Source organism: Pongo abelii, chromosome 1 (assembly GCF_028885655.2).
Source record: "Pongo abelii isolate AG06213 chromosome 1, NHGRI_mPonAbe1-v2.0_pri, whole genome shotgun sequence".
Lineage (NCBI taxonomy): Eukaryota > Metazoa > Chordata > Mammalia > Primates > Hominidae > Pongo > Pongo abelii.
In genome coordinates this window covers 130,970,306-130,983,824 of record NC_071985.2, presented here as the reverse complement: position 1 = coordinate 130,983,824, position 13,519 = coordinate 130,970,306, and the positions used below count along the sequence as shown (strand labels likewise).

Here is a 13,519-nt window from a genome sequence, read left to right as displayed (position 1 = left end):
AACATCAGACATGTGAGTGGGGACACTAGTTAAGATGGCTCCAGGTGTTATCTGACTGCCGTTGCATGAAAGACCTCCAAATGAAACCACGTAGCTGAGGCCCACCAACCCACAGAGCTATGAGACAGACAATTAGAACATCACCATATGAAGACACTAAATTCTGGGTTTGTTGCACAGCAATAGATTATTGGAACACACTCCTTTACCAGATTACTAATGAGATCATATTTTCTCCTTGTTGATTCTTTCCAATTCATTCATTAAACATTTATTAAAAGTCATCTCCTATGACAGGGTCTGGGTATAATAAGGTAAATAAAATACCATACTTTCTTCCAATGGACTACCCTCAGTTATAAAATTTCTTCTCTTGAAAAATCTTAAGAGGGGAATTAATGGATATTTTAGTATTTGCTATTAGCACAATTAGCTAATACTCTGTAATAAGTTAATTTAGACCCTTTTTTCAAATTATCTGGAGAAAATTTTGTTTTTTTAAATAAATTACAATGCATAAAATATAGATACAGGTGAAATATTTGTATAACCTCCTGGTGAGTAAGGTTATACAAATATCAAGAAACAAAAAGCCATGAATCAAAAAATTTAAAGAGTTGACTCCATGAATGGAAAAAAAAACTTTATTGTGGCAGAAAACATAATAAACAGAATAAAAGAACAAATATTTGAGAGAAAATAATTGTATACCTATGACAGAAAAAATGTTAAGAATGCTTAATATTGAAGAGCTCCTAGATATTTACAATAAAATGGCAAACCAATAAAATATAGGCAAGAAATATGGAAATGCAATTTATGGCATAAGAAATGAAAATTAGAAATGAACATATAATAACATATTTAAAATCATTAATAGGAAGAGTAAAATTTGAAAGAAATTCTCCTTAAGAGAATTTTTTCCAGTAAGACCTTAAGGTCAATAATGTCTAGGACATCTCTTAATTCAGTTTGATACAGGGAACAGACAGTCTCTTATGCAACTTGATTGCTAAAATTTTTTCTAAATTCAGTATTATTGTACTTTGTGTCCAAGTAGTAATATAATCATCTTGGAAAATACTTATTTTCCAAAATAAAATCATCTTGGTAAATACGTATTTTCCAAAATAGTTACAATGTAGTATAAAGTGAAAAGAGGATAATCTTTGTGTATAAGTAATATAAACAACCTTAAAATTGTCTGTTAAAATTCTACAAATCCCACAGCTGAGCACATTATACAGAAAAAAAAGCATCAGTATATGTGGATATATATCTCATGCTTACAGTTGCATTGTTTGAAACAACATAAATGCCAATCAATAAGAATTGTTAAATAAAAAAGCATATATCCAAATTGTGTAGTATTATAGTATGCAGCTATTAACACGAGTATGTTTCATTTATAATTATTGACTTGGAAAAATACTTATATTGTTAAATGGGAAAAATTAAATGTGAAGTAATTATGGCATGATTCATTTTTACTGCCCAAGGTAATTTACAGATTCAATGCCAACCCTGTCAAGCTTCCAATGACTTTCTTCACAGAACTGGAAAAAACTACTTTAAAGTTCATATAGAACCAAAAAAGAGCCTGCATTGCCAAGACAATCCTAAGCAAAAAGAACAAAGCTGGAGGCATCACACTACCTGACTTCAAACTATGCTACAAGGCTACAGTAACCAAAACAGCGTGGTACTGGTAGCAAAACAGAGATATAGACCAATGGAACAGAACAGAGCCCTCAGAAATAATACTACACATCTACAACCATCTGATCTTTGACAAACTTGACAAAAACAAGGAATAGGGAAAGGATTCCCTATTTAATAAATGGTGCTGGGAAAACTGGCTAGCCATATGTAGAAAGCTGAAAGTGGATCCCTTCCTCACACCTTATACAAAAATTAATTCAAGATGGATTCCAGACTTAAATGTTAGATCTAAAACCATAAAAACCCTAGAAGAAAACCTAGGCCATTCCATTCAGGACATAGGCATGGGCAAGGACTTCATGTCTAAAACACCAAAAGCAATGGCAACAAAAGCCAAAATTGACAAATGGGATCTAATTAAACTCAAGAGCTTCTGCACAGCAAAAGAAACTACCATCAGAGTGAACAGGCAACCTACAGAATGGGAGAAAATTTTTACAATCTACTCATCTGACAAAGGGCTAATATCCAGAATCTACAAAGGACTTAAACAAATTTGCAAGAAAAAAATCAAACAACCCCATCAAAATGTGGGCAAAGGATATGACCAGACACTTCTCAAAAGAAGACATTTATGCAGCCAAAAGACACATGAAAAAATGCTCATCATCACTGGCCATCAGAGAAATGCAAATCAAAACTACAATGAGATACCATCTCACACCAGTTACAATGGTGGTCATTAAAAAGTCAGGAAACAACAGGTGCTGGAGAGGATGTGGAGAAATAGGAACACTTTTACAGTGTTGCTGGGACTGTAAACTAGTTCAACCATGTGGAAGTCAGTGTGGCAATTCCTCAGGGATCTAGAACTAGAAATACCATTTGACCCAGCCATCCCATTACTGGGTATATACCAAAGGATTATAAATCATGCTGCTATAAAGACACATGCACATGTATGTTTATTGCAGCACTATTCACAATAGCAAAGACTTGGAACCAACTCAAATGTCCATCAATGACAGACTGGATTAAGAAAATGTGGCACATATATACCATGGAATACTATGCAGCCATAAAAAAGGATGAGTTCATGTCCTTTGTAGGGACATGAATGAAGCTGGAAGTCATCATTCTGCGCAAACTATCACAAGGACAAAAAACCAAACACCGCATGTTCTCACTCACAGGTGGGAATTGAACAATGAGAACACTTGGACACAGGGTGGGTAACATCACACACCAGGGCCTGTCATGGGGTGGGGGGTGGGGGGAGGGATAGCCTTAGGAGTTATATCTAATGTAAATGACGAGTCAATGGGTGCAGCACACCAACATTGCACATGTATACATATGTAACAAACCTGCACATTGTGCACATGTACCCTAGAACTTAAAGTATAATAATAAAAATCATAAAATAAAAAAGTGCATGTAATAAATTTGTATATTTGGATATACTGATCTAGCATAGATAACATATATAAAAATGTACATAAAACTTAGCAGTATTTGACTAAGAGGTCAAAGATTAAAAGGAGTTAAAGATAGTTATGTTTATTCTACATATATTTGCCATATTTAAATATATTATTTTTCTACTGTTAAATATCTTATTTTTCACATCATTTGAACCTATAATTCTACTTCTCAGAAGTCATCTTAAGGAAATGATAAAAAAGCCAGAAAAGAGTGGAGAACAAATATTGTAATCCATATTATATACAATGACTAAGTTGAAAATACCCAAAAAATTCAGCCATAGGGAACTGATTAAGTAAATCAGGTTGAAGTCTTAAATATGATACTTGTTCATATTAAAAGTATGTCTTTCAAAGACCTTTTAATGATCTTGGAAAATAATAGCTTTTAATGGTCTTGGAACATAATGATCTTGGAAAATGATATTGGAAAATAGTTTTAATGATCTTGGAAAATATGATAATTGTTCATGTTAAAAGTATGTCTTTCAAAGAGCTTTTAATGATCTTGGAAAATAGCTAATAATCTTGGAAAATACTTGGATGTAGTATAAAATGAAAAAAGGAAGATAATCTTTGTGTACAAGTAATAATATAAACAACCTTAAAACACAATTATGCCTATAGACATACACACACACACACACACACACACAGAAAGAAGAAAACAATCTAGAAGAAAACTATTGTGATGAAATCTTGCCAGGATTAGGAGTGATATTAGTTTCATTTTAGTTTTTAGACTTTTCTATAATTTCTGAAATTTTTATAATAAGTATCATTGGTTTTCTAATTCTCCCAAATAATATATCACAGCCAACACGAAAATATCACAATGAGTCAGGAATTTTTTGAATTCTTTAAAAAGGGATAAGTTGATTATCCTTCTAATCAAGTTAAAACTTTGTTTCTGATATCTGTATAAAAGACTTAATTATTTCACATGCTTATTCACCAAGTTCATTATGCATAAAACAAAATTAAACAAACAAAAACGACTCCATGAAGTGGTACTGAATATAATGAATATCCTGAATTCTAAAACTCAATGAAAAAAGAATTACTTGATTCATTGCTTAAATAATTATAAAAATGAAATTCAAGAAATAATTTGGGAAGATTTAAGCACTAATAAAAAGAGGTAATAGTTCAGCAAATTGAAGACAACAGAATGAATTAACACTGTTGGAAAAAAATTTGCCTTCAAACAGCAAATATTTCCACTTTTCCACAGATACCATGGTCTTTCATGCCTTAAGCAATATAGCCTAACCAAATATTTAGATAATCTGGGAATTCAATTTAACGAAACAGCCTCTTTTCCAGTACATTATTAGTAATACATTAGTTTTCACAGTGATTTAGCAAATTTATCTTTCTAATTATTTTGGTTGAACTAATGTCAGCACCCTGTAGACTGTTCTTGGTGCAAGAGAATATTTCTTCCACTCAGTCCTCAGAGTTTGGAAGGATTTAGCTAGAGATTTTAAATTTGCACTAGTTAATCCATCCCATGAATCATTAACTTAGTATAAAAAATAAACAGTGGCTTGGGTTAAGCACAGCAATTTAAATATTTTGCAGAGATTCAGGAGGAAATTTAAAATGGTCAGTAGTTTTGAAAGAAATAATAGTATACTTTGTCAAGTATTCCAGATAAGGGAGGTAGATGCTATATGAATAACATGCTAGTTATTACTATATGAATATTAAAATAAAAGCAATAAAAATAAAATGTAAGCACTAGAGGAATAATAAAAAATATTGATGAGCTGCTGATCACTATTACTCATAGGAAGCATGGTTTCGTTTGTTTTCTTAAAATTTGGACCACTTTCTTGTATAGTATCTCATTTTTGATGGATTTTTTTTTCACTTAGGTTCAAAAGCCCACTGAATGTTTCATAATGTAATAAACATTAAAGACTAGCAATTATATGCATTAGATTATCTACAGTAATGTCAATTCATTTTTTGTAGACAAGCATGGTGCTTAGCTATTAAAGAAAATAAATGTTAGTGGCCAAATCTCCAATGTGTACATGCAAAGCTATCTACATTTAATATTCATTACTGATGTTTAAAATTTCAGGTTTAACATGGACATTATTTACCATGAAAATCACAAAAGGTAGTTATATTTCACTATGTGTTTGTTAGAACCATATGGAATTGCCATTTTTAAAAGATATAAATGTTGAACATGGCCAATTTGATATGCATTTACCTAATACTTAGTTCTCCCCAAATCTTATATTCGTCTTTAGGTACACTATGGATTGTAGAATTAGGCATACTGAAGACAACATTTTAAATTTTTTAATGTGTAAACTTAATTGTATAAAGCTTGAAGTTCTTTATTAATTCAAGCTTCATATTTTCTATGGCCCTGCTGGACAAGAATGAGATGAAACTCTGCCCTGTGTGAGACTCTATTAATTTTGATAATAAATGATTCTGCAATTTATTTTTCTTGTTTACACTATACAGGTGTGCCAAGCAAGAGATGTATTGTACCGGTTCTAGTCTCAGTTCGGTATCAGAATGACTAGAGCAGGCTGGGGAGATAATAAAGCTTTTGTATTCTCCATAAACCCTTCTAACAACAAGTTGGTGAATATAAGAGACCCCAGCAGATAGCCAGTCAAATTTAAGCTTCTATACAAAGACTTCATCTATAGAAGCTTATGAGCAGCAATAACTGAAGAGCAGTCTTTGAGATTTGCGCATGTATCTAACAAACACACTTTTCCTAATTCCTTTTATAAAAATTAAATCTTAGTAGAAAAATATGGTCACTCTTCAACAAATTTTTAAAAATTACTTTAAACAATTTGATTTACAATATGTTTGCTTCTCTTTTCTCCTCCTTCCTCCTCTCCCATTGCCACCCTTTCCCTCCCTTTTCTTTGTTCTTTTCATTTTAATGTCCAAGGCTATTAAAGAAACTACATGATTTTCCCTACTCCTACTTTAAAAATGGTGAAAAATTTGCATTGAATTCAAAGTTTAGCCACCATTGTGGCTGATGCCCAACTCTTCTTTTCTTCTTTACTGCAAGCATTATCGTAGCCTCAGCAAAGAAATCCACAGGGGCTGGCAAACAGGCTCTTTCCAAAAGAGAATGTGTTTATAAACAAGTGTTCGTCCTCGCTATTCAACCTTTACCTATTCAAGGAACAAAAGCTAACTCTATACATACTTTGCTATAATTTTTACTCTTAGTATTTTTGGTGAAGGGTAACAGGAAAAGTAAGATTTGAATTTTTTCAAGTAGATTGTATGGTAACATTTACATTCATTCATTTATTCATTCTAATCAACCTCAGTTCCTGAATCTTTGATGTCTCTTACAGGTGAAAGGATTTTTCATGTACCTGTGAGCCAATTTTTGGTTTCTGAAGAGTAGGAAGGATGCAGAGTAAAAGGAAATGTAAAAGTGTTGTACACCAGCTCTCAGTAACCTTAGAAGATTTATATGATGCTGCAACAAGAAAACAGGCTCTGCAAAATAATGTGATTTGTGACAGGTGTGAAGTCAGAGGTGGGTAAAAAAAAAAGAGGAACAGTACAGTGCTGTCATAATTGCCAAGGTATTGGAATGCAAATAAGAATTCATCAGATAGAACCCAGAATGGCTCAGCAAATTCAAGCTGTGTGCATGGAGACCCAGGGCCAAGGGGAACAGATCAGTCCTCAAGATAGATGTAAAAGCTGCAATAGAAAGAAGATAGTTTTGGGAGAAGATGGTTCTAGGAATTCATATTGACAAAAGCATGAAAGATGGTCAGAAAATAACATCTCATGATGAAGGAGACCAAAAACCAGGACTGGAGCCAGGAGATATTATCATTGCATTAGATCAGAAGGACCATGCTGTTTTTACCTGACAAAGAGGAGACCTTTTCATATGTATGGATATACAGCTGGCTGTAGTATTGCATGGCTTCTGAAAACCAATATCTACTCTTGACAACTGAACCACAGTCATCCTCTCTCATCCAGGTCAAATTGTCAAGCATGGAACCATCAAGTGTGTGTTAAATGAAGGCAGGCCAATTCATTGTAGACCACATGAAGAGTCACTTAATCATTGAATTTAAGGTAAACTTTCTTCATAATGGCTTTCCCTTTTTTGACAAACTCCTTGCTGGAAAAACTCCTACAAAAGAGTAAAGAAGTAGAAGAGACTGATGAGATGAATCAAGTAGAATTTGTGGCCTTTGATTCAAATCGGGAAAGATGATGCTGATGCCACTACAATGGAGAAGCAAATGTGGGACCATTATAATGGAAAAGCATGAGGATGATAAACATCATTTCGGAGGTGTTCAGTGTCAAACCTCTTAATGGGACCAGTGATGATACTCGCTGCTGGCATTTTATGTGCAGTAGTGAATGAGCAAAGGACTGGAATCCTAATATGCTCACTACTTGCTATTGTTTTTGTTTTACTATTTAACTAGAGTCGTGTTTTAAAAATTAAAGGAAGAATAAATACAAATTTTTTAAAAGTTGACAAGGATGAGCATGGCCAACAAATCTCTCTCCACTTTGGCAACAAATAGTTTTAAATTTGGTTTCCAGAGTAAGTTAATAGAAGGTATAACACAGAGAACCAGAAATACAAAGTTCTCTATTAGTGAGATGTCCGAAGTGATTATTCCAAATTATTATTTGATATTTTATAAAACAATCTCTTTTGAGATATTGAATATATACTGAGATTCATAAAATGGTAGATACATAAATTATCTCATTTAGTAAATCAGTGAGGCTATTTAATCCAGATAATTTAAACCCTAAGAATAATTTTGTTTTCCAGTAGATTGACTTTTACTTATTTTATTTATTTTCTTTTACATAAACTCAGAGGGAATTACACTTTTTCAGACCACGTCATTTAATATTTCCAGTTTGAAAGAGAAATAGAGTATTTGGCATAATGAATGCCTATTTTACTATTTGTCTTTATGTCATATGTAATTTTTCCTCTTAAAGTTTATTTTAAACGTGTTTCAAAGTCCAATAAAGGGAACACTAATATAGACTGTAATTGTATTTCAGTAATTTAAACTATTCATTCTATAACTGTGTAACTTTAAGCATCTTTAACACAAATTATATATATTGAAAGGACAGGTTCCTTCTTTAAGCTTTCCACTAGTATGTTTGGAAATATTTTCCCTACATGGAGCTTAAACATGTTATTTGTGGCATGGAAGCACCTGAGAGATTTCTTTGGTTCACAACATTCAAGATACAGGGGACATGATCCCAGTAATGAGCTATTTACTTTGTATAAAGAGAATAAATATAATACTAATAAATGTAAACACCCTGCCTACTTTCAGGCCAGCTGGAATTGGAGTGACTGAATAAGACAAATGGGCTTAGGTTTAACATCTTTATTTTTAAACCCTTTCTAAGAGTAATTATGCCCTTGTACACACTGTATAACCTTTATTTCTAACCACAATGGTACTTATTTATCCATCAGTTTTACCACAGTTTTGGACTAAATTCCTCTATTTGCTTATTTATTTGCAATTCATTGTCTTTTTTCTGTTCCACTCTACTAGAATCCCAAACCTCCACTTATCTCTGTTGCTAGAGATAAGTTATGCATATCAGTGCACTCTGACAAAATTACTCTTAAGCTAGCATTTTTACCTTAGACTTAGGTGCTACTCTACCCTTCGTGAAGCTCAAGAATACACACACACACACACACACACACACACATTTGATTACATTAAAATATACCTAAATTCCATGCTTTATTAATCATTTTCCATGAATTTTATATTAATCCTGTACATTAATGAGAGCTTTTAACAATTTCCTTTCTACCATTGAAACTTCAGTCTTCTCCTATTTAACCCATTTTTGGACCTTTGATCCATGTCAAGATAGCCTGTGAAGACTGTTGAACTGTTTGGCAAGATCTCCAAAGCAGTGGTTTACAAATTGTGTGGCTTCACTACTATTAGGCTGTTCAATTAATTTAATGGGCTATGAACAGATTTATAATTGAAATGGAATAGAATAAAATATATCAGATTGAATTTTATAATTTTTATATTACACTGCAAATTAAAAACTTGCAAAATTTTCAGTGTTTGTATGAATGTGTATGTATATGCTTGTGGTAAATATATTACTTTTATTACTTACTCTGGTTTTTATTTGAAAAGTTTTAAAGCCTAGAGCAGGATTTCTCATGCGAGAGTTACCAAATAATCCATTTAAAACATAGGTAATAATAATAATAATAATAATAATAATAAAAGTATGCATATTATTTGCTTATATCAATTTATGTAATAAAATATACATGTACAAAGATATGCAACAATAATTTATAAAGATTAGGAAGAAATTTATTATTCATTTTACTTTACGTAACAAAAATGCCAGAAAGTTCCAGTTAAATAATACAATTTAAATAACATTAGCATGGCAAATGCACCTGCTTTCCTGAATTTAAACTGACCAGGTTGTGTTTAATAATATGAAGATGTATTAGCACCTTTTAATTTTCAGTTGCTATTGATTTTATCTTTTAATTTTAAGAATGTTGTGTCGTCCTTGAATCACTGTGAAAGTCATTGTAGTTATTATGCACATTTGCCATGGCACTTGTTACTAAAAACTGCAGTAAGCTGATACGTTCTAAGAGTGGACACAGTTCGTGCACTCACAATTTGCACATGATATTTACTGCAATTGTGCAGGACGTTTTTATTTTTCAATTTAGCATGCCTACACACTTTTTTTTTTTTTTTTTTGGAGACAGAGTCTCGCTCTGTCACCCAGGCTGGAGTGCAGTGGCGCGATCTCGGCTCACTGCAAACTCCGCCTCTCGGGTTCACGCCATTCTCCTGCCTCAGCCTCCCGAGTAGCTGGGACTACAGGCGCCGGCCACCACGCCTGGCTAATTTTTTGTATTTTTTTTTTTTTTTTTTTTTTTTTTAGTAGAGACGGGGTTTCACCGTGGTCTCGATCTCCTGACCTTGTGATCCGCCCGCCTCGGCCTCCCGCTTACACACTCTTAACCCATACAATATTTCCATTCTCTGATCTCTTTTTTTCCATCTGAACTGATGCATAACTTTTGTTTTATATCAGTCCTTGACTTCATTTGACTCTCACTCAGAACAAATGCGGTAGAAAACAACAAGTAATTGAAAACAACAAAATTCTTAGGAGAAAAGATGCTCACAAAATGATCCAGAACACGATTGGATTAATTCCTTTTTCACTTATCTTTGAAATACAGAACACGAAACTTAAAATCTGTCATAGAACCTTCCAGAATGTATTCATGGAGCTTAGGATGTCCATAAGTGCCAATGTGGAAATCCTGATCTAGATAATTTCTCCAAATTTTGTAACAGCAGGTGTGTGTGTGTTTCATATGTACCAACTCCCTGTAGAAAAATAATCTGTGATAACAAAAATATTGAAAGAAATCAAATGTTTATGCAGGAATTATACATATTCAAAATTAACACTATCTCTATGCTAAAAATAAATAAATGCCTATAAAATATTTTAAAATAGATACCATTACTAACACAACACAGCAATTAGAATGTACTTATAACAAAATATTATTTCTAAAACTTACTAGAATTCCAACAATTTGTATTTGTGTATGTATACAATGAGCTTTGTAAAATGGTTAAGTTTTACATGGCAGGAGAACACTAAATTGCAATGCTAAGTGAACTCTACTCCCTAATTTTAGGTTGTGAATTCCAAATTATAATGATCTCTATTTACTCTCTTGAGAAGTTACTAGTATAGCCCTCAAGTGAGCATAAGAGTGAAAAACAGTGTAAATTAATGGTACTAGAGTGCATATTTTTTAAAAATCAGTTTGCAATAACAAGAATTCATGTGGGTAATGAACCATACATTATGAAACATGACACTAAATGTTTAAATATAATATTAGCAACAGCTATGATTTACTGACTTTTAGAAAAGTAAATAAGATTGTTCTACATTAAAATATGAAATAAATCTAGGTTTGATTTAATCTGGAATATATTGCTGAGGATATTGATTAACTTAATCCAAGTAACTCATGTGATGCAAAGTGGAAAATCATGATTTCTAGAGTAAATAGAACTTTCAAGATTATTATTTGAAGTACAGTTTGTAAGATCACAAACAAAAATCTTCCTTTTTTTAAGGCAACTTTCCAAAATTTCTTATAAGTCATATAAACAATTAATATGTTTTGACTGAGGATTGACTCTTAGCTTGAGGTACCATGTGTCTGAAGGCAATTTTTATCTTATTTTCCTTCTAGACATTTATTTTATTTATTTGAATTGGGATAAGAAAAATTTTTAAAAGAAATAATTCATCCTTCCTTAATATTTACCTACAATAGAAATATCCATAGCTTACTGAAAAAAAGTGGTTTGGAGAAGTTATCTCATATTTTCAGTTTTAGAAGGATGAGTTTAAAAAACTGAACATTTTTGAGCAATCATTATATAGAATATAATATTGAGTGGAATATCTGAGTTGGGTAATATAATCTCCTTTTGACTGATCAGGAAACTGTGGTTATGTAGTAAGGTTGAGCAACTCACCCAACATCATATAACTAGTAAGTGGCAGATTCAGGATTTGGTTTCTGATGGATTCCAAATGCATACAGCTTTACCGTGAAGTGTATTAAAACTTTAAAAGTATAGTGGGTGGTTAAACATCATTCTAAATGGTGTTCAGACCTGACTTCTCCATGTTTAAGGGGTTCTATTTAATATTGAGCAGTTTGGGGAACTAATTTATATCAGCAAGTATGCATTTTCCATAAAATAAAAAACAGAATTGAGGCTGGGCATGGTGGCTCATGCCTGTAATTCCAGCACTTTGAGAGGCCAAGGTGGGTGGATTACTTGAGGCCAAGAGTTTGAGACCAGCCTGGCCAACATGGTGAAACTCTGTCTCTACTAAAAATACAAAAATTAGTCAGGCGTCGTGACATGTGCCTGTAGTCCCAGCTACTCAGGAGGCTGAGGCATGAGAATCACTTGAGTCTGGGAGGCGGAGGCTGCAGTGAGCCAAGATCATGCTACTGCACTCCAGCCTGAGTGACAGAACAAGACTGTGTCTCAGAAACAAACAAACAAAACAGAATTGTATGACAGCAGTACAAAATCTTGAACATGTATTTAATTCACTTATTCAGCAATTCATTCATTCATTATACAGGTGGCATGCAGTACCCAGAAAAAAAGCAATTATATGAAGTATTTATTGCTGTGTAACAAAGTACGCCAAAACTTATTTTCTTTAAACAACAAACATTGATTATCTCACAGTTTCTGTGCCAGGAATCTGGGTACAGCAAAGTTGAGTGGCTCTACCTCAAGGTCTCTCACAAGTCTGCAATCAAGACTGGGGTTGTGATCATATCTGAAGGTTCAAATAGGGGATGATCTGCTTTTAAACTCAATCACGTGGTTATTGCTAGAATTCAGTTCCCCACTGACTGTTGGACTGAGGTGTCATTTTTTTCACTGGCTATTGGCCAGAGGCTGCCTTTAGTTTCTTGCTATGTAGGCCTCTCCCGAGGGAAGCTCGCAACATGATAGCTTGTTTCCCTCCTGGCAAACAAAAGGGAGAATAAGAGCAGATGAAAGAGGGAGAGGAGGGGCAAGACTGTAGCAAAAGTGTCTTCGAAACTAATATTTAAGGCATAATTTTATCACTTTTGCATAAGGGAGTTACTAGGTGGACCCCCATACTCAAGCAGGTAGGATTCCACAAGGACATAAATACAAGGAGGAAGGAATTTGGGAGATAGTGTAGAAATTGCCTACCATAGCAATTAACATGCGTTAGTTGCTGGTAAACATTTGACATTTGAATTGCATACCTTTTATCTCATAAATTCAATCTATAGGAATTTCTTCCCAAAAATAACTAGAAAGACAAAAAATTCTAAACATACTTATGCAAGAATAATTCGAATTGTAAAAAAATACAAAACGGTTTGAATTTTCAGTAAAAATGGAATGAATAAATACATTTATAAGTTTAATATGTAAATAAATAATTTAAACTGGAAAATTTATTTATATTTTTCAATTTAACATTTAACACGTAAGTTACTTATTTAGCTTCATTCTTTGTTTTCATGTCAGCTCTTTGTTCTAATGTTAGCTTCTTGTAATGTTATGTCTTTGTTCTAATTTTAACTTCTTAAGGAATCCTGCTCTGTCATATCATGACCCTAGAATTTTAGGTAAGGTAGTGAAAGTTGAATTGTCACAAGAAATTACAAGAGCTTCACTTGAAATATTATAGGATATTCCCTTATTCTGCCTGATTACTTTTCCTATCAC

At 32.9% G+C, this 13,519-nt stretch overlaps 1 protein-coding gene and 1 pseudogene across 1 annotated transcript in view; one reads left to right on the top strand and one right to left on the bottom strand.

Moving 5' to 3' along the window:
• Nucleotides 1-13,519, bottom strand: part of OLFM3 (olfactomedin 3) — a 192,884-nt gene that overhangs the window by 80,920 nt on the left and 98,445 nt on the right. The window lies entirely within an intron of this gene.
• Nucleotides 6,733-7,496, top strand: LOC112130343 (dnaJ homolog subfamily A member 1-like; annotated as a pseudogene).